This window comes from Entelurus aequoreus, linkage group LG08, assembly GCF_033978785.1.
Source record: "Entelurus aequoreus isolate RoL-2023_Sb linkage group LG08, RoL_Eaeq_v1.1, whole genome shotgun sequence".
Classification (NCBI taxonomy): Eukaryota; Metazoa; Chordata; class Actinopteri; order Syngnathiformes; family Syngnathidae; genus Entelurus; species Entelurus aequoreus.
The window spans coordinates 16070521-16093471 of NC_084738.1; the positions used below are offsets into that span (position 1 = coordinate 16070521).

At 35.1% G+C, this 22951-nt stretch overlaps 1 long non-coding RNA gene across 1 annotated transcript in view; it reads left to right on the forward strand.

Annotated features, from left to right (window-relative positions):
- LOC133654978 (uncharacterized) overlaps positions 1 to 16514 on the forward strand; it is a 45048-nt gene extending 28534 nt beyond the window's left edge. The window contains exon 4 of the long non-coding RNA XR_009826922.1: positions 16399 to 16514. This is a non-coding gene — a long non-coding RNA (uncharacterized LOC133654978). The remainder of the gene's footprint in view (positions 1 to 16398) is intronic.
- The last annotated feature ends 6437 nt before the right edge of the window (positions 16515 to 22951 follow it).

Consider the following 22951-nt stretch of genomic DNA (forward strand, 5'->3'; position numbering starts at 1 on the left):
GTAGTGGAACCTGATGGTTGCAGGTTTGCTCCCTGCCTCTTACCATTCAAATCGCTGCCGTTGTGTCCTTGGGCAGGACACTTCACCCTTGCCCCCAGTGCCGCTCACACTGGAGAATGAATGATGAATGATAGGTGGGGGTCAGAGAGGCCGTAGGTGCAAACTGGCAGCCACGCTTCCGTCAGTCTACACTGCAAAAAGTCAGTGTTCAAAAACAAGAAAAAAATCCACAAAAATGAGGGGTATTTTACTTGAACTAAGGAAAATTATCTGCCGATAGAACAAGAAAATTTGGCTTGTCAAGAATTTCCAAAACAAGTAAAATTAGCTAACCTCAATGAACCCAAAAATACCATAAAATAAGTATACTCTCACTAATAACAAGTGCACTTTTCTTGATAGAACAAAAAAATATGAGACCTTTTTTCTCAATATGTTGAAAAATATTCTTAAATTAAAGTAAATGCTAGTGCCATTATCTTGACATAATGATATGCGCTCTGCATTACATTTCTTGAAACCAGCAAACTTATACTAAAAACTAGTTTATTTTTCTTGATGGAAAGGCAACAAGGCAACCGCTTGTTACTCTCGGGGTTTACTAGCCGCTCAGGCAAATCATATTGTCTAAAAATGCATTTTTCCATAGATAACATGACATCATCGCGCCAAGTGCGTGCTCTTTCAGTCAATTAGTGCGCGAGGAATATATATATATATATATATATATACAGCTCTGCCCCCAGCCAAATTTTTTTTCATTATAATCTTGAAGAATTTACCTGAATGTGCATGAACTATTTCTGTTCAAAATTGTTTGAAATGTCAAATGTTTAAATATTAACTGTTAGTTTACTGTACTGTGCCAACTGTACTACTAAAAGAGTACGTATTTTCTCTTGTTTCATTGAAAATAAAACAGCAAAGTCCATTTGGCTGTCATCTCTTTTAATTATGAGACACAAATGTGTCAAAGTCATGATTTTTTATTTCATGCTTGAAATCTTGAAATAAGACATTGTTACTTTAAAAAAGTAGTTTTATACTTGTGAGTGTTGATGACACGGCTTTGCAACACTTGATATTCTAGTTTCAAGCTTGTTTTACTCAATATAGGTCATAACATCTCAGCAACAAGCTGTAATATCTTACTGTAGATAATTTAGGACCAAAACACTTAAAACAAGTAAAACACTCTAACATAAAATCTGCTTAGTGAGAAGAATTATCTTATCAGACAGAAAATAAGCAAATATCGCCCTTATTTGAGATATTTCATCTTACTTAGATTTCAGTTTTTGCAGTGTACCCCAGGGCATCAGTGGCTATGAAAGTAGCTTACCACCACCAGGTGTGAATGAATGATGGGTTCTCACTTCTCTGTGAAGCGCTTTGAGTGTCTAGAAAAGCGCTAAAAAGTAGATGGATGGATGGCGGCCATTTTTTCAACCAATCTTACTCAAATTTTACTCAAACATTCTTGTCAGTTGTCTTAAAGTGTGTGCCAAATGTCATTGTGATTCAGCTAAACAATATTTAATCAAATAAATGTACAGTATTTTTTTGTAGAGCTGTGTGAGAAATTTCACGTCAATCTGACTTATTGTATTGTTCAATAATAGCACAACCAACACAGCAGATGTTTTTTTTTCACATGACTGTATATGCAAGGGAAGTCTCCTGTGTCTCAGTAGTTACCGCCGCCGATCGAATTAAGTAATCGAATCAATCAAGTAATCAAATGTACAAGTTTCAGCAGCTGATGGAGCACAAGCTTGTACGTCGCAGAGCTCGCAATCCAATTACGCCCCTCCCCAAACGCAATTTGTCTGCGGCTAATAAAAATGAATGCAAGGCCTTGCCGCCACTTTGTTTGTTAGCAGTAAACACGCTGCTGAAGTCAACTGCTATTGATGCTCTTCACTTTGAAGACCATTGATCCCCTTATGATCACAATTATTTTTGAATTACTTTGACATTTTACTAAAGGGAGTACAGTATTTTTAAACCACCTTACAGTATTTCAGCATATACTAGCCTATAGTGTATACCAGACCTGGGCATTCTGCGGCCCGCGGGCCGCATCCGGCCCTTTGTGCGTCCCTGTCCGGCCCGCGTGAGGCCAATTATAAATTACAAAATAAATTTTAAAAAGTATCTATGTCGAGTGTGCAATACAACGGTGCTGCTTTTGTTTTGAAAATCGTTATTTGTATTACTTCCGTGTGGACGTATGCGTGTGCGTGATTGTGAGTGAATGTGAACAGCTGCAATCATTAATTACAAAATAAAGTTGAAAAAACATCTATGTCGTGCGCGCAATACAACTGTGCTGCTTTTATTTTGAAAATTATTCTTTATGGGCGTGTGTCCGTGTGTAACCTGCGAGTGAAGGTGCACATTCAGCGACAAGTGATGCACGGTTTACACCCGAGACGCTAAAAAGAGAAAAGTTGATGAAGAATGGCGTGTTTTCAACAAGACACGGACTGCCAAGCAACGTTCCCTCTAAGGTGCGTGCCTGCGCAATTGCGCACTGCTAGCGTCTGCTGCGCGCAGCAAATATATGCCGCGCACCAAATCAAATCCCATCTGAATTCTAAACAAAATAAACATATTTATTCTATGTAATTTTGCAATGCAACTTTGAGTGACAGTGACAACAAGCGGCCCTAACGGTGTTCGTCAACACCGTTCAATTGAACACCGTTCAATTATTGTAACGTCTATCGAGATGCTTCGAGGACAGGAATTATAGCGATCACTTTATTGAGCAAAACTGTTTATATTCGGCCAGAACCACACCAAAAACATAAGTAAAACACTTCTATCTCGAAAAACTAGTCATTTTCTGCCGTACAAACCAGGCCTAAACCAACTTGTCATCTGTCACCAACATGCATAGCACTAAACCACTGGTGCGTTTATGGCCACACAAAAAGTCGGACAACTCAAACACCACACAAATTTACACTATGACTCCTCAGTCATACGTGTGCTTATTTTACTGTCATTTATTATTAATGTTAATTTATTTATATTAGTCATGGAATGCTGTTACACACACTATGTTGAAGTATTACTTTTATTATTTATTATTATTTATCTTACGGTATATATCAAAAATAATATTGAGCAAAATTTAATTGAAATATTGTCGATGTGGCCCTCCAGCAGTGCTCGGGTTGCTCATGCGGCCCCCGGTAAAAATTAATTGCCCACCCCTGGTGTATACAGTGTATCAGGATAAACCATCACATTCAAAATAATCCTAATTTTAAAACACTAAATGTTACAAAAAGGACTATACTACAAGAATAAAGTCTTATTTTTGCACAAATAAAGTTGTAATATTTAGACAAGGTAAAGTGACAATAAATTCACTATTTTAGTAAATAATATTAGAAGAAAAAGTCATCATAGTTGTGCAAGAGTTATGTAGTACACAAATAAAATAAATATTACGAGATGATAGACATACATTTATTGGAATTAAGTTGGTATAATAAAGATGACTTCTGAATATTTTTTGGCACAAAAATAAAGTTGTGATATTTTAGACTTTATTTACTGTGACGTGTATAAAGTTTGTGTAGTTTTAAATGAAGTCATGATATTATAAAATAAAGTCAAAATAATTTGGGCAAATGAATCATAAGAAATTAAAGTCAAAATACACTGAGAATAATTTTGTGCAACCAATATGGGAATATTTTCAGCGTAAATTAATTATATTACAATAAAAAAGTGGGGATGTCCGATAATGGCTTTTTTGCCGATATCCGATATTCCGATATTGTCCAACTCTTAATTACCGATACCGATATCAACCGATACCGATATATACAGTCGTGGAATTAACACATTATTATGCCTAATTTGGACAACCAGGTATGGTGAAGATAAGGTCCTTTTTAAAAAATAAAAATAAAATGAAATAAGATAAATAAATTAAAAACATTTTCTTGAATAAAAAAGAAAGTAAAACAAGCTAAAAACAGTTACATAGAAACTAGTAATTAATGAAAATTAGTAAAAATTAACTGTTAAAGGTTAGTACTATTAGTGGACCAGCAGCACGCACAATCATGTGTGCTTACGGACTGTATCCCTTGCAGACTGTATTGATATATATTGATATATAATGTAGGAACCAGAATATTAATAACAGAAAGAAACAACCCTTTTGTGTGAATGAGTGTAAATGGGGGAGGGAGGTTTTTTGGGTTGGTGCACTAATTGTAAGTGTATCTTGTGTTTTTTATGTTGATTTCATAAAAAAATTTAAACTTTTTTTTTTTTAAATGATACAGATAATAAAAAAAACGATACCGATTATTTCTGATATTACATTTTAAAGCATTTATCGGCTGATAATATCGGCAGGCCGATATTATCGGACATCTCTATAAAAAAGTTTTAAATATTTTAAATGATATAGTCAACATATTTGGAATTTTGTTGTGTTTATAATAATACATTAAAAATGTCAAATAATTTATGAATGAACTTGAATAAACATGTTTTTTTACAGAAAATATAGTATTACACAAAATATTACAATAATTAATTGTGTATTAATTAAATCTGTAATACTAACTCTGAAAAATGTATTCAAATGAAACTAACTCTGAACCCAGCCCTTAATATAAAACCTTATTTTCCTGCCAAGATTTAAAATCTGGCCAAATTAAGGCCCGGGTGCTGCATACGACCCATTAGGATTTTCAAGTGTTATTTACAAAAACTTATTTCAGGCCTTTAACATCGAAACTGTAGCCGCCATTATGATGTGCAGTGCTTTTTTTAAATTAAAATAAATCTTTAACCGTAGAAAATATTTTAATGGTTTGAATCTGCGCTTTTGGGTGGTAGACGAGTTATTACGATCACAGCAGCTCAGACGAGGCACCAAGCAAAGTGTGGGGGGGGGGTTTGTTTCCAGAGCAGCCAGCATAAAACGTGGGTGTCAGGGACAGACACGGAAGCAGATTTTTAAAACAAAGTTTTGCAGAAAAGTGATATTATATCAGATTGTAGGTGTTTTTTACACTTTGCGATCATATTTCGCCGTGTTTGTTGCGTTTTGCTTGATTGTAAAAGGTGTCGATCGAGGAGGTGGTCTGGGAAGTAAAATAGGAGTGACGTTCAAATGTTGTCAATATTTAGTGTTTTATCGTTTATGGTCATTAATATAAATCCCACATTCTTTATTTTCATGTACATTCAGTAAAAAAAAAAAAATATTAAAAAAAAAAATAAATAAATAAAAATTAAAAAATATATATATATATATATATATATATATATATATATATATATATATATATATATATATATATATATAGTATATAGTGTCACAGTGGCTTACACTTGCATCACATCTCATAAGCTTGACAACACACTGTGTCCAATATTTTTACAAAGATAAAATAAGTCATATTTTTGGTTCATTTAATAGTTTAAACAAATTTACATTATTGCAATCAGTTGATAAAATATTGTCCTTTACAATTATAAAAGCTTTTTACAAAAATCTACTACTCTGCTTGCATGTCAGCAGACTGGGGTAGATCCTGCTGAAATCATATGTATTGAATGAATAGAGAATCCTTTTGAATTGGGAAAAAAATCGTTTTTTAATTGAGAATCGTGTTGAATTAAAAAAAAAAATCGATTTTGAATCGAATCGTGACCCCAAGAATCGATATTGAATCGAATCGTGGGACACCCAAAGATTCACAGCCCAAATGTTGTCAATATTTAGTGTTTTATCGTTTATGGTCATTAATATAAATCCCACATTCTTTATTTTCATGTACATTCAGTAAAAAAAAAAAATATTTAAAAAATAAATAAAAAATAAAAAAATAAAAAATATATATATATATGTATATATATATATATATATATATATATATATATATATTTTTTTTTTTTTTTTTTTTTTTTTAAATATTTTTTTATATATATATATATATATATATATATATATATATATATATATTTTTTTTTTTTAATTTTTTTTTTATTTATTTTTTTTTAATATTTTTTTTTTTTACTGAATGTACATGAAAATAAAGAATGTGGGATTTATATTAATGACCATAAACGATAAAACACTAAATATTGACAACATTTGGGCTGTGAATCTTTGGGTGTCCCACGATTCGATTCAATATCGATTCTTGGGGTCACGATTCGATTCAAAATCGATTTTTTTTTTTAATTCAACACGATTCTCAATTAAAAAACGATTTTTTTCCCAATTCAAAAGGATTCTCTATTCATTCAATACATAGGATTTCAGCAGGATCTACCCCAGTCTGCTGACATGCAAGCAGAGTAGTAGATTTTTGTAAAAAGCTTTTATAATTGTAAAGGACAATATTTTATCAACTGATTGCAATAATGTAAATTTGTTTCAACTATTAAATGAACCAAAAATATGACTTATTTTATCTTTGTAAAAATATTGGACACAGTGTGTTGTCAAGCTTATGAGATGTGATGCAAGTGTAAGCCACTGTGACACTATTGTTCTTTTTTTTATTTTTTTCTAAATGTCTAATGATAATGTCAATGAGGGATTTTTAATCACTGCTATGTTGAAATTGTAACTAATATTGATACTGTTGTTGATAATATTCATTTTTGTTTCACTACTTTTGGATTGTTCTGTGTCGTGTTTGTGTCTCCTCTCAAATGCTCTGTTTATTGCAGTTCTGAGTGTTGCTGGGTCGGGTTTGGTTTTGGAATTGGATTGCATTGTTTTGGCATTGCTGTGTATTGTTTTGTTGGATTGATTAATTTTAAAAAATATATATATATATTTTTTAAATAAATAAATAAAATTAAAAAATCGATTTTTTAAAAATGAGAATCGATTCTGAATCGCACAACGTGAGCATCACGATTCGAATTCGAATCGATTTTTTCCCACACCCCTAATATATATATATGTACACTACCGTTCAAAAGTTTGGGGTCACATTGAAATGTCCTTATTTTTGAAGGAAAAGCACTGTACTTTTCAATGAAGATAACTTTAAACTAGTCTTAACTTTAAAGAAATACACTCTATACATTGCTAATGTGGTAAATGACTATTCTAGCTGCAAATGTCTGGTTTTTGGTGCAATATCTACATAGGTGTATAGAGGCCCATTTCCAGCAACTATCACTCCAGTGTTCTAATGGTACAATGTGTTTGCTCATTGGCTCAGAAGGCTAATTGATGATTAGAAAACCCTTGTGCAATCATGTTCACACATCTGAAAACAGTTTAGCTCGTTACAGAAGCTACAAAACTGACCTTCCTTTGAGCAGATTGAGTTTCTGGAGCATCACATTTGTGGGGTCAATTAAATGCTCAAAATGGCCAGAAAAAGAGAACTTTCATCTGAAACTCGACAGTCTATTCGTGTTCTTAGAAATGAAGGCTATTCCACAAAATGGTTGGTGTATATATATATATATATATATATATATATATATATATATATATATATATATATATATATATATATATATATATATATATATATATACATACATACATACATTTTAAACACACATTCACACCGGCCCGCAGACACATGTTTTTTTCTCAATTTGGCCCCCAAGTCAAAATAATTGCCCAGGTCTGATCTATGGAGTTGTGCATAAGTCATGCGTGGTGTTAACGTACTTATACTTGTGTGTTCCATGTACTAAGTTGTGTATTCTCATCGTATATGGCAGCAGACGGACTCAGCAGGCCCGCCCTTCAATGTCCAAGTGTCCAACTCGCTTTTCTGAAGGACCACTTCAAGTACAGTATGACGGTTTCCCATTATATTTTTCCTTCCAATCTTTTATGACACGGATATTTTTCGCTTAGTTAATTAAAGGGCTGGGCTGACTCTTCCCCAAGTCCACTCGAAATAACCCTAAATAACATGACTTTGTTGTTATTATTATCATTATGATTAAAGAGCTGTATGATCCTATACTTCAGTTTAGCAAGAAAATAAATTGCACATTGTCTTGGAGAGCGGTGCCACTTTCTGTGAATATTATCTTTGATGGGGATTTCCATTTTTAGCCATCAGTGAGACCTTTAAATAAGGCGGCATTAGGCTTTGAGTGACTCAGCTCATGCACCGCTCATCAGTATGCGGCGGAAGGCACTCCACGCTCCAAATTGGCATTGAGGGGAAACTGGCACATGAAATTGCTCCTCACAATTTGCGTCCGCCAAGACAAATCAATATTCCGCCGTAGAAGTTGCTTTTTTTCTGACCTTTTCAACTCCCATGCAAGCCTGCGTCAGATGACTGCATTTAATGGAGGAAGCATGCTGCAGTGCAGCGCTGTCATTGCATTATGTTTTATTGATTTCTTCTTTATCATATCAATGATACTGAAAGAGATATTGGGGACTTTTTATTTTCATTTGCAAACCAAAACAGAATGTGTGACTTTTACCAAAGATTATAATTGTATTTTTTTAATTCATTCATAATGGTTCTCTCTGTTTCTTCAGTTTGCCTTAAAAAAGCAAAAAGTGACACATTTCTTCCTCGTCATCAAAGATGTATCATTGTAAAAAGCAGTGTTGATCACATTGTTATCTATGGCTGTTCCATTTTGAATATATATATATATATATATATATATATATATATATATATATATATATATATATATATATATATATATATATATATATATATATATATATATATATATATATATTTGTCCACCAGCCGGCGCTACTGTTTCCCATTCAAAACATGCAGCAAGATTTCCTGACTTTCACTGTTTTCTGCAAGGGTGCTTTCCTAAAATTTGACTTTTCCATGAAAAATAATTATTTAAATTGTTCTTTAAATTCTAAATAATATATTTTACATAGTTGTTTAAGTTTATTTTCTTTTAAGAACAAATAATTGAGGTAAAATGATGTTCAAAATACAGAAATGTTGATTATGTAGCGCTTGCCAAGGTTCTGAAATTTTCACTATGCAGTGTTTTCAAAGTACTGAAACGATTATTACGTAGCGGTTTTCACGGTATTCACATTTTCACTAAGCAGTGTTTTTTTTGAAGGTACTAACATTTTATTTCTGTAGCTGTTTTCGAAGTACTCACATTTGATTATGTAGTACTTTTCAAAGTACTCAAATTATCACTATTTAGAGCTTTTTAATGTACTCAAATTATCCCTATGTAGCGCTTTTCAAAGTACTCAAATTATCACTATGTAGCGCTTTTCAAAGTACTCAAATTATCACTATGTAGTACTTTTCAAAGTACTCAAATTATCACTATTTAGAGCTTTTTAATGTACTCAAATTATCACTATGTAGCGCTTTTCAAAGTACTCAAATTATCACTATGTAGCGCTTTTCAAAGTACTCACATTATCACTATGTAGCGCTTTTCAAAGTACTCACATTATCACTATGTAGCGCTTTTCAAAGTACTCACATTATTACTATGTAGCGCTTTTCAAAGTACTCAAATTATCACTATGTAGCGCTTGTGATTTAGGGCTATATAAATAAACATTGATTGATTGATTGATTGATTTTCAAAGTACTCAAATTATCACAATTTAGAGCTTTTTAATGTACTCAAAGTATCTCTATGTAGCGCTTTTCAAAGTACTCAAATTATCACTATGTAGCGCTTTTCAAAGTACTCAAATTATCACTATGTAGTACTTTTCAAAGTACTCAAATTATCACAATTTAGAGCTTTTTAATGTACTCAAATTATCCCTATGTAGCGCTTTTCAAAGTACTCAAATTATCACTATGTAGCGCTTTTCAAAGTACTCAGATCATCACTATGTAGCGCTTTTCAAAGTACTCAAATTATCACTATGTAGCGCTTTTCAAAGTACTCAAATTATCACTATGTAGCGCTTTTCAAAGTACTCAAATTATCACTATGTAGCGCTTTTCAAAGTACTCAAATTATCACTATGTAGCACTTTTTAAAGTACTCAAATTTGATGTCACGTTTTTTAAGGTACGGCACTGAACATTTCACTATGTAGCGTTTTCCAAGGTACTCAAATTATCATAATGTAGTGCTTTTTAATGTACGAAAATTTGAGTAATGTCGCGCTTGTTAAGGTACGGCACTAAACATTTTAATATGTAGCACTTTTCAAGGTACTCCATTTTTACTATGCAGTTCTAATTCGGAGTACTCAAATTGTATTTTTGTAGCTGTTTTCTAAGTATTTACAATTTATCATATAGCTTTTTAAGGTACTCAGAGTTTCACAAATATTGAAATTCCAAGAGATTTTCACAGTACTCAAATTCTAATTATGTAGCTCTTTTCAAAGTACTCATTATTGATCATATAGCGGTTTTTGAAGTACTTACATTTGATCATGTACTTGTCATGATCCGTGGTCCGGATCATGTTTTCTTATGTTGTGTTAGTTTTGGACTCCCTAAGTTCCTGTTTGTGCACCTCTGGGTTTGTTTTAGTTTCCATGGGGATTAATTGGGTTCACCTGCCTCTGGTTAGTGATCGGCACGCTCAGCTGCTGTCAACCACTAATCAGAGAGCTATTTATTCACCTTACTCGCCACGCTCTGTCTGGTTTCATTGTTTGCTTCATGCTACCGTTACGTGAGTATTCCTTGTCTCTAGTCCATGCTAGGTGTTAGCTTTAGCGTCCAGTGCGATCGGCACGTTTTTCCTCTGACTTGTTTTCCGTTTTTTTGTACTTGTTTGATTTCGACAATAAATCATGTTCCTACCTGCACGTCCTGTCCGGAGTGGTCCGTCTGCATCTGGGAGGAACGACCCCGCAGTAAGTTGCAACCCATACGTGACAGTACTTTTCTAAGTACACAATTTTGCACAATATAGTACCTTCCAAAATACTAATATCGAGATTTTGTGTTGCGCTTTTCAGTATACTCGGGTTTCCACTATGCAGTACATTTCAAAACAGTAAAATAATAATGTAGATCTTTTCAAAGTATTCAAATTTTAAGAGCTTTTCAGAATACTCAAATTTCTATGTTGTTTATCTTTAGTTTTTGTGTTATTTTCAGTGTATTTCTGAAAGGTAAAGACGATAGAATTGTACAGTACATGTTCTGGGTCACATAAAATTTACTAATCACACATATGGAAGCTCCTGTATAGATGTTCATACTTCAGTAGAACCAGATGTTGCACAATTGCTTCTTTCCAATGTGTATGATGTGAGCATAAAAAATACATTTTTTATCCCGAGGACAAGCCAGCTGCCTATAATGTTGTCATATAAAACCCCACCATCTCTCTCTCTCTCTCTCTCTCTCTCTGTCTCTGAAGGGCATTTGAACATATATGCCGCACTCCTACTCTTCATCATCATCACCCTGCTTCCTCCTCCGCTGTAATAAAACCCAATATCGATGTCACGCTGTAGTGAGTGGACCACTAGTTCCACCAAAACATATTACCCGTTGCCTCGGAAGGTCACCCAAGCAGCCTTTTAATACCACTTCAACATCTATTAAGGCCTACTTTCACACCACCGGACACAACATTAGGCACACCTGTCCAATGGCGTCGCGTCACGGAATTAGCCGTTGATATAGTCTGCAGCAGGGCATGTTGTGAAGTCTGCAGACGACATGCATCACAGGCAACAATACGTTTTGAGTACAGAAGCAGCCTTAGCATCAGCGTAACAAAGATGGTGGAAGGTCAAACCTGCTGTCATTCTTTTTACATTCTTTTTGCACAACTGGATCGCAATGTAGTTTATTTTTCTATTTGTTCTATTCTATTTTATTCATAACCTATGCCTATCGTGCTATTTATAACCTACTCTACTTATATGTTCTTGTGGTACTCATTGGGATAAATCTGGGAACTCTATCTAATGGGTCTCAGGTGTGCTGGTACGACAATAGTTCTGTGAATCATGATAAATATAGCTTTTAAATGTTTTTAGAACACTCAGAGACGCTAAATAATACGTTTTGTTGACGATTGAAACAACTTTAAAGGCCTACTGAAATGAATTGTTTTTATTTAAATGGGGATAGCAGGTCCATTCTATGTGTCATACTTGATCATTTCGCGATATTGCCGTATTTTTGCTGAAAGGATTTAGTAGAGAACATCGACGATAAAGTTCGCAACTTTTGGTCGCTGATAAAAAAAAGCCTTGCCTGTACAGGAAGTAGCGTGACGTCACAGGTTGAAAGGCTCCTCACATTTCCCCATTGTTTACACCAGCAGCGAGAGCGATTCGGACCGAGAAAGCGACGATTACCCCATTAATTTGAGCCAGGATGAAAGATTTGTGGATGAGGAACGTGAGAGTGAAGGACTCGAGTGCAGTGCAGGACGCATCTTTTTTCGCTCTGACCGTAACTTAGGTACAAGCTGGCTCATTGGATTCCACACTCTCTCCTTTTTCTATTGTGGATCACGGATTTGTATTTTAAACCACCTCGGATACTATATCCTCTTGAAAATGAGAGTCGAGAACGCGAAATGGACATTCACAGTGACTTTTATCTCCACGACAATACATCGGCGAAGCACTTTAGCTACGGAGCTAACGTGATAGCATCGGGCTTAACTGCAGATAGAAACAAAAGAAATAAACCCCTGACTGGAAGGATAGACAGAAGATCAACAATACTATTAAACCATGGACCTGTAAATACACGGTTAATGCTTTCCAGCCTGGCGAAGCTTAACAATGCTGTTGCTAACGACGCCATTGAAGCTAACTTAGCAACGGGACCTCACAGAGCTGTGCTAAAAACATTAGCGCTCCACCTACGCCAGCCAGCCCTCATCTGCTCGTCAACACCCGTGCTCACCTGCGTTCCAACGATCGACGGAGCGACGAAGGACTTCACCCGATCATCCGTGCGGTCGGCGGCTTGCGTCGGATAGCGCGTTTGCTATCCAAGTCAAAGTCCTCCTGGTTGTGTTGCTGCAGCCAGCCGCTAATACACCGATCCCACCTACAACTTTCTTCTTTGCAGTCTTCATTGTTCATTAAACAAATTGCAAAAGATTCACTAACACAGATGTCCAGAATACTGTGGAATTTTGCGATGAAAACCGAGCTTTTTGTATTGGATACAATGGTGTCCGAATACTTCCGTTTCAACGATTGACGTCACGCGCATACGTCATCATACATAGACTCAATCAATCAAAAACGTTTTCAACCGGAAGTTCCCCGGGGAATTTAAAATTGCACTTTATAAGTTAAACCGGCCGTATTGGCATGTGTTGCTATGTTAAGATTTCATCATTGATATATAAACTATCAGACTGCGTGGTCGGTAGTAGTGGCTTTCAGTAGGCCTTTAAGAACTTGGTGAATTAGGTCTTGACGTTGACCTTAGAACAACATGATTTTTTGACGACGTTTATTCAATGTCAGGTTTTGACGTAGATTTGATCATGGAATTTTGGTCATTTCCTTCATTAACTATTTAAATTGCTCTTTAAATTCAATTTAATGTACAGTACAGGCCAAAAGTTTGGACACACCTTCTCCTCATTCAATGCGTTTTTTATTTTATTTTCATGACTGTTTACATTGTAGATTGTCACTGAAGGCATCAAAACTATGAATGAACACATGTGGAGTTATGTACTTAACAAAAATAGGTGAAATAACTGAAAACATGTTTTATATTCTAGTTTCTTCAAAATAGCCACCCTTTTCTCTGATTACTGCTCTGCACACTCTTGGCATTCTCTTGATGATCTTCAAGCACACCTGTGAAGTGAAAACCATTTCGGGTGACTGCCTCTTGAAGCTCATTGAGAGAATGCCAAGAGTGTGCAAAGCAGTAATCAGAGCAAAGGGTGGCTATTTTGAAGGGACTAGAATATAAAACATGTTTTCAGTTATTTCACCTTTTTTTTTAAGTAAATTTTGTTAAGTCACTTTTGAAACTACTGAAATTTTGACTATGTAGCGCTTTTAAGTACTCAAATGTTGTGCTTTTTAAAGTAGAGGTACTCAAATTTTTACTATTTAAATTTTGATTATTTTGCGGTTTACTGAAATGTTCACTAGCGCTTCACAAAGTCTAAAATTTTCACTTTTCAAAGTACTCTATGTAGCGCTTCTAATACTACTCATATATTGATCATCTTGCACTTTTTTAAAGGGCTCTAATTGTGTTTACGTATAGCTTTTCAAAGTACTCTAATTTTAAATTAGACTTTTCCATGAAAAATAATTATTTAAATTGCTCTTTAAATTCAATTTAATGTACAGTACAGGCCAAAAGTTTGGACACACCTTCTCCTCATTCAATGCGTTTTTTTATTTATTTTCATGACTATTTACATTGTAGATTGTCACTGAAGGCATCAAAACTATGAATGAACACATGTGGAGTTATGTACTTCACAAAAAAAGGTGAAATAACTGAAAACATGTTTTATATTCTAGTTTCTTCAAAATAGTCACCCTTTTCTCTGATTACTGCTCTGCACACTCTTGGCATTCTCTCGATGAGCTTCAAGCACACCTGTGAAGTGAAAACCATTTCGGGTGACTGCCTCTTGAAGCTCATCGAGAGAATGCCAAGAGTGTGCAAAGCAGTAATCAGAGCAAAGGGTGGCTATTTTGAAGGAACTAGAATATAAAACATGTTTTCAGTTATTTCACCTTTTTTGTTAAGTAAATTTTGTTAAGTCACTTTTGAAAGTACTGAAATGTTGACTATGTAGCGCTTTTAAAAGTACTCCAATGTGCTTTTTAAAGTACAGGTACTGAAATTTTCACTATTTCAATTTTGATAATTTTGCGGTTTACTGAAATTTTCACCAGTGCTTCACAAAGTACAAAAATTTTCACTTTTCAAAGTACTCAGACGTTCACTATGTAGCACTTCTAAAAGTACTCAAATATTGATCATCTTTCACTTTTTTTAAAGGGCTCTAATTGTGATTACATATAGCTTTTGAAAGTATTCTAATTGTTGGGAAATTGTGAATGGTGGCCATTTTGAAGCGAACGTTGGCGAGCGTCGGGGGACGCGAGGAGCCAAAGCGCATGTTCCTTGCTATAACAGCGTTATTCCCTGGCGTCTCAGTGCTCTTTTTGCCAGCCCAGACATTTGTCACAGATGGTGACTGGACTGCATTTGTGCTCCGCCGATAAAAGTCCAGTTTGGCATTTAATCGTGTAGCTTCAAAAAATCATTAAAAAATGACCTGATTAGACACAGTTCAGCTCATGTCTTATCTTGTCGGTAGTTTACAGCGCTAAATCATGTGCCTGGCACTCTCTGCAGTTGAATAAATGAAGCCTATGCTATGGTGATTTTTTTTTTTTTCATTTTTTTTTTTTTTTTTCATTTTCATGTTTATTTCGAATATGTAGACAAAACAAAAACAACAAATTTTGAAAAATAACAACAAAAAAGCCATTCAAGAATGAATAACAAAAACAATAATAATAATAATATAAATAGTAATAATAAAAAGCAAAAGAAACAAGAAATGAAAATAAACATTTAATGTAAACATATCCGAAAAGGAGTGAGAATAAGTAAAAACTTATGTACTCCCACCCCTCTTATTACTTACTGTATGTTTAATAATAATAATAATAATAATAGTATATAAAAATGTTATGTCATATAAACACATATACACATATAAGCATGTACACACACATACATACATACACATATACATATATATATATATATATATATATATATATATATATATATACATACATATATATATATATATATATATATATATATATATATATATATATATATATATATATATATATATATATATATATATATATATACACATACATATACATACATGTACATCCACAACACACATTTAACAAGTGATGTGTGTGGAAATAGTCTAAGCAGGGAACGTTGGAGGAGAAGGAGGAGGAAGACCAGCCACGCTGCTGTAATTGCAGTTTTCTGAATGAATTCTGCAGGGACAGTCTGGGTAAATAATGGAGAGTTAATTGATTGGAACTACTCCAGTCAATGAACTGCAAGCAGGAGAATATACTTAGGATGTCACTGCCATCGCTGTGAGAAGACATTGTGCTGGAAAAAACAAAAAAAAACATGTTATTTTGCAAGTAATAAGGAATGTAAACATGAAGTGGATCAAGAAGCTTCCAGAAGGACACAATCTGGACTCAACACGAGTTTGCTTGCTCAGTTGCTGCTTTTTTTTAAAAACATTTTTGGTCATCTCCCATCTGGCAGACAAATGCCAGCAGCCACAAAAAAAAAGCTTAATCAATGACTCTCACAGTACATTCCCTCAGAGATGATAGGTGTAATGCTCGCTGCTTTTTGACCATTAACATTACAGGATTTAAAAGATTTGTATTTTTTTAGATTTTTCCAGGTATGTTTTTCAGCAGGAGATGACGTGGGATGATCCTGTAGTGACCACTAGAGGCAGCAGAGGGTGCCATAGTGACCAAACGTTCCACGTAAGTCACGCTGTTGGCTAAAGTAGCCCGAAGTAAACTCAAATGATTTATAATAGTATACTCTTTCTTCAATAATATTAAAACACTTACTTTTCTAATCAAAGCAGAACCAATTAAAACATTTCATACAATTTTAATTTAATTTAAGCCAGGGGTGTCAAACGTACGGCCCGTGGGCCGGAACAGGTTTTATCCGGCCCGCGAGATGATTTTGGTAAGTATAAAAATTAGCTGTCTTTTTTTTTTTATGAAAGAAACTGCTCTTCTAAATGTGTCCACTGGATGTCGCAATAGCAGTCATGTGCGCATGACTTCAGAGGGGGCGGAGCTATGTGCCGGGTTAAGATTGAGGACTGGGGATACATTATCTGGGCGCACATAAATATGCTGAAATAACATGTATCCTCTACTAAATTCATGTGTGATTTATGAAATGAGTCCAAATTCACAAGTTTTGTTGTAGATGATGCTACATATGTACAGAATAAACCACATGATTTTAGTACATCAGTTGAGGAAAATTATTACATTACATTAAAGGCCTACTGAAATGATTTTTTTTTAATTTAAACGGGGATAGCAGATCTATTCTATGTGTCATACTTGATCATTTCGCGATATTGCCATATTTTTGCTGAAAGGATTTAGTATAGAACAACGACGATAAAGATTGCAACTTTGGGTATCTGATAAAAAAAGGCTTGCCCCTACCGGAAGTAGCGTGACGTAGTCAGTTGAACATATACGCAAAGTTCCCTATTGTTTACAATGATGGCCGCATGAAGTGAGAGAGATTCGGACCGAAAAAGCGACAATTTCCCCATTAATTTGAGCGAGGATGAAAGATTTGTGGATGAGTAAAGTGCAAGTGAAGGACTAGTGGGGAGTTGAAGCTATTCAGATAGGGAAGATGCTGTGAGAGCCGGGGGGTGACCTGATATTCAGCTGGGAATGACTACAACAGTAAATAAACACAAGACATATATATACTCTATTAGCCACAACACAACCAGGCTTATATTTAATATGCCACAAATTAATCCTGCATAAAAACACCTGCGTGTTTGTTATGCTAGCTCCTAGCTCCTCTGCTAGCTCCTAGCTCCATAGAACACGCCAATACAATTCAAACACCTGATCAACACACACAATCACTCAGCCCAAAAGACCGTTCACCTAACCCAAGGTTCATAAAGCTTATATATTTTTAAAAAGTTACGTACGTGACGCGCACATACGGTCAAGCTATCAAATGTTTAGCAGCCAAGGCTGCATACTCACGGTACCTGATATTCAGCTGGGAATGACCACAACAGTAAATAAACACAAGACATATATATACTCTATTAGCCACAACACAACCAGGCTTATATTTAATATGCCACAAATTAATCCTGCATAAAAACACCTGCGTGTTTGTTATGCTAGCTCCTAGCTCCTATGCTAGCTCCTAGCTCCATAGAACACGCCAATACAATTCAAACACCTGATCAACACACACAATCACTCAGCCCAAAAGACCGTTCACCTAACCCAAGGTTCATAAAGCTTATATATTTTAAAAAAGTTACGTACATACGCAAAAAAAAGTTGCGCACATACGGTCAAGCGATCAAATGTTTAGAAGCCAAAGCTGCATACTCACAGTAGCACGTCTGCGTCTTTGTCATCCAAATCAAAGTAATTATGGTAAGAGTCTGTGTTGTCCCAGTTCTCTACAGGCGTCTGTGTATCGAAGTCAAAAGTCCTCCTGGTTAGAGTCTCTGTTATCCGAGTTCTTCCATCTTGACTGCATCTTTCGGGAATGTAAACAAAGAAGCGCCGGCTGTGTACTGTTGTTGCTGACTACGTTCGAAAAATACGTCCATTTCGCACCGACAACTTTCTTCTTTGCTTGCTCAGCTTCCTTCTCCATAATGCAATGAACATGATTGCAACAGATTCACGAACACAGATGTCCAGAATACTGTGGAATTATGAAATGAAAACAGAGCTTTTTCGTATTGGCTTCAATGTGGAAAGCATACCCGTGTTCCCCGGTCTACGTCACGCGCATACGTCATCCTCAGAGGCGTTTCGAACCGGAAGTTTAGCGGCAAATTTAAAATGTCACTTTATAAGTTAACCCGGCCGTATTGGCATGTGTTATAATGTTAAGATTTCATCATTGATATATAAACTATCAGACTGCGTGGTCGCTAGTAGTGGGTTTCAGTAGGCCTTTAAAGGCCTACTGAAATGAGATTTTCTTATTTAAACGGGGATAGCAGATCCATTCTATGTGTCATACTTGATCATTTCGCGATATTGCCATATTTTTGCTGAAAGGATTTAGTAGAGAACATAGACGATAAAGTTCGCAACTTTTGGTCGCTGATAAAAAAAGCCTTGCCTGTACCGGAAGTAGCGTGACGTCACAGGTTGTGGAGCTCCTCACATCTGCACATTGTTTACAATCATGGCCACAAGCAGCGAGAGCGATTCGGACCGAGAAAGCGACGATTACCCCATTAATTTGAGCGAGGATGAAAGATTCGTGGATGAGGAAAGTGAGAGTGAATGATTAGAGGGCAGATGCTGTGAGAGGCGGGTGGGACCTGATATTCAGCTGGGAATGACTAAAACAGTAAATAAACACATGACATATATTTACTCTATTAGCCACAAGACAACCAGGCTTATATTTAATATGCCACAAATTAATCCTGCATAACAAACACCTCCCCCGTCCCGTCCATATAACCCGCCAATACAAATCAAACACCCGCACAACACACTCAATCCCACAGCCCAAAGTACCGTTCACCTCCGCAAAGTTCATACAGCACATACATTTCCCCAAAGTTACGTACGTGACATGCACATAGCGGCACGCACGTACGGGCAAGCGATCAAATGTTTGGAAGCCGCAGCTGCGTACTCACGGTACCGCGTATCCAACTCAAAGTCCTCCTGGTAAGAGTCTCTGTTGTCCCACAGTTCTCCACAGGCCAATGGTAAAGCTTGACTGTCATCGTTCGGGAATGTAAACAATGAAACACCGGCTACGTGTTTGTGTTGCTGCAGCCGGCCGCTAATACACCGATCCCACCTACAACTTTCTTCTTTGCAGTTTTCATTGTTCATTAAACAAATTGCAAAAGATTCACCCACACAGATGTCCAGAATACTGTGGAATTTTGCGATGAAAACAGACAACTTAATAGCTGGCCACAATGCTGTCTCAAAATGTCCGCTACAATCCGTGACGTCACGCACAAACGTCATCATACCGAGACGTTTTCAGCAGGATATTCCGCGGGAAATTTAAAATTGCACTTTACTAATCTAACCCGGCCGTATTGGCATGTGTTGCAATGTTAAGATTTCATCATTGATATATAAACTATCAGACTGCGTGGTCGGTAGTAGTGGCTTTCAGTAGGCCTTTAATAACATACTGTAATTTGATTTTGAGATTACTATCTATTACATCTTCTGATAGATTACAATTTTACACCAATGAGAGCATTATAAAACTCTACTAGACTCACACCTATTTGACTGATGAACATTATCACATCATTTATTCAGAAATTATATATCACGACAAATGAAGATAGACTACTATGACCAGCAACATGTAAGTGTAAAAAAACAAAACATTAGGATTTGTATGTTTTCAGATTGTGCTTGTTCTATTTTTAAACAAAGAAAACAATCTGAAGTTGTCTTTATTTTTAAGTTATCATGACGTGATTTTACCAGTCCGGCCCACTTTGGAGTAGATTTTCCTCTGTGTGGCCCCTGAGCTTGTCATGTCTGTTCATGTTTTCGTTTTGGCCATGTGTTTGTTTTTTGGACTCTTTTTAGTTCCTGGTGGCACTTCCTTGTTTGTTCGTTTCCATAGCAACTCATTAGTTTTCACCTGTCTTGTCACGCACCTGTTTCACGTTTCGAGTCACGCACCTGTTTTCACTGATCACGTCACTATTTAAATCTGTCTGTTTCTGTTGTTCATCCTGGCGTCCTCACACATTCATCTTCTCCACACGTTTATGCTCTGCTCATGTTATCATTGTTTTTCTATAGTCCATGCTGATCTTCTCATGCCAAGTAAGTTTTTGTTTAATAGTTTTTGTGCCCTTGTGCAAGTCTTTTGTTTTGTCATAGTCAAGTTTTTACCTCCGCTGTGAGCGCTTTTTGTTTGTACCTTTTTTTGAGTTAAAATATTAAACATGTCCTCACCTGCACGCCACGTATGGTCCAATTCATTTGCACCACGGGAGAACAAATCACGCCATAGATCGAGTCATGACAGAGCTAAAATTAGTTTGACACCCTTGGTTTAAGATGATTAAATTTGATGCATGGACAGTATTTAAAAAACAAACATTTTGATGTATAAAAATTGTTAAAAAAAAAAAGTTTCATTATAGAATATTCAAAATATTTATTCTATGCAATTATTGGGATGCTTTGTTAGGTTCACCTGTGCAAGCTGTTAAAATGGAATGAAAAAGTGGTATACTGTAAAAAAAACCACCAAAAAAAACCACCAAAAACATCAAATGAAAGTAGTGTAAAAAGATGTATAAATGGACAGATACTTATTTAATCATTAGGCAAAGTAAAAAGTTACCAAATAGAAAAAATATAATTAATAAATATACATAAACTTACAATGTATGAGATTTACCTGTACGGGCTAATGAAATGAAATGCAAAAGCGGTATAAATAGCACTAAAAAATATTCAATAAATGTGGTGTAAAAATACATGTACAAATAATTATTTCATCATAAAACAGAGACGAAAGTAACAAAATAAACATAAAATAAGAATAGTTCAATGCACTTAAACTTGCACTTTATTAGGTTGACCAAGCTATTGAAATGGGATGCAAACAGTGTATAAATAGCACCAAAAACATTTAACAAAGTGGTGTAAAAATGTACAAAATTATTTCATCATTAAAGCAAAAGTAAAAGTTACTAAATAATATAGTTAAAAACACATACATTTAGTTTTATTCAATCAATTGATCAATCAATCAATGTTTACTTATATAGCCCTAAATCACGAGTGTCTAAAAGGGCTGCACAAGCCACAACGACATCCTCGGCTCAGATCCCACATGAGGGCAAGAAAAAACTCAACCCAATGGGATAACAATGAGAAGGCTCTTCTATACAAGCTATTGAAACAGGATGTAAAAGCAGTATAAATAACACTAACAATATTAAATAAAAGTAGTGTAACAATAAATACCAATAATAAAATAAGCACAGTTAAATACTTAAACTTACATTTTATTAGGTTCACCCGTTCAAGCTAATGAAATCCAACATGAGTAGTATCAGAAAATAAATAGTATATGACATTTTGATTGGAAATTGTTTAATAAAAAAAATTAAAATAATTGTGAAATCTTTCTAACAGCAGGAATCCATTTATAACAATGTTTATGTAATCATACACACATACAGGATGCTTGGATTATGGAATGCTGCTTAGGTTCATTATGCAAGTTAATGAAAAAATGAAGATAAAAAAAATTATAATAAATTCTGAATTTAAGTTTGTTTTAATAAGCCTAATTATACACATTTAAGGATGCTTTATCAGGTATACACAAGTGTCACACATTCTATTAAAAAGTGTCAAACTATTAGAAGCTCCTCCCTGTTGTACAGCTCTAAAGTACTACAATAATACATATTGTAAAATGCATATTACAAGGTAGAATGTTTTTTGTACACATCTTGTATCAGTTGTCATTAGATTGTGATTGGATACTATGGCTTTACTGGAAATGACTTGAAGATAAAGGATACAGTACATCAGTGACGTGCAGTCACTGGAGACAGGTGAGGCGGGGCCTCACGTGCCATCATGGAAAGAAAAAAAATGTAAAAAGAAAAAAAAAATTAAATGGTTATATGTATCCAGTGATTATACTATAAAGTTATTTTCCATTTAACTTCACCAGTTTTAGATTATTTTTATTCAAAATCGCAGAATTTTCACATTTGCCGTTCAAATACTGAGAAGAGACTTGCAGTGATCAGCAGCCAGTTGAGGCACGTCACTCAGTTGTACCTCAACATGGATTGCGGACTCGGCTAACTGCTGGCCTGCTGTGCAGTGAGACCGTATTGCTATATGAATTATATTATACATTTCCATAGTTTAGTTAGCTGAGGTATATAATGTACAGTGTATTTTGTCAACAACTGTATGTGTGTAACGTATTTCTTGTGCTGCGCAATCATAAAACTGCTGCAAAGACGCACTGGCTGAGGCTCGCAGTAATCCCGCCTTCTTGTGCCGGTTAATGCACTCCCACCGTAGAATCATAATAATAATATCAACTAAAGTCCACACTTAAACTTTCCACATGCAAGATTGAATCTATTTAAAAAAAGTTATTTAATAAGAAGCCAAAAAGTGCAAAAACAATAATGTTCGTGTTGGAGGAGTTGT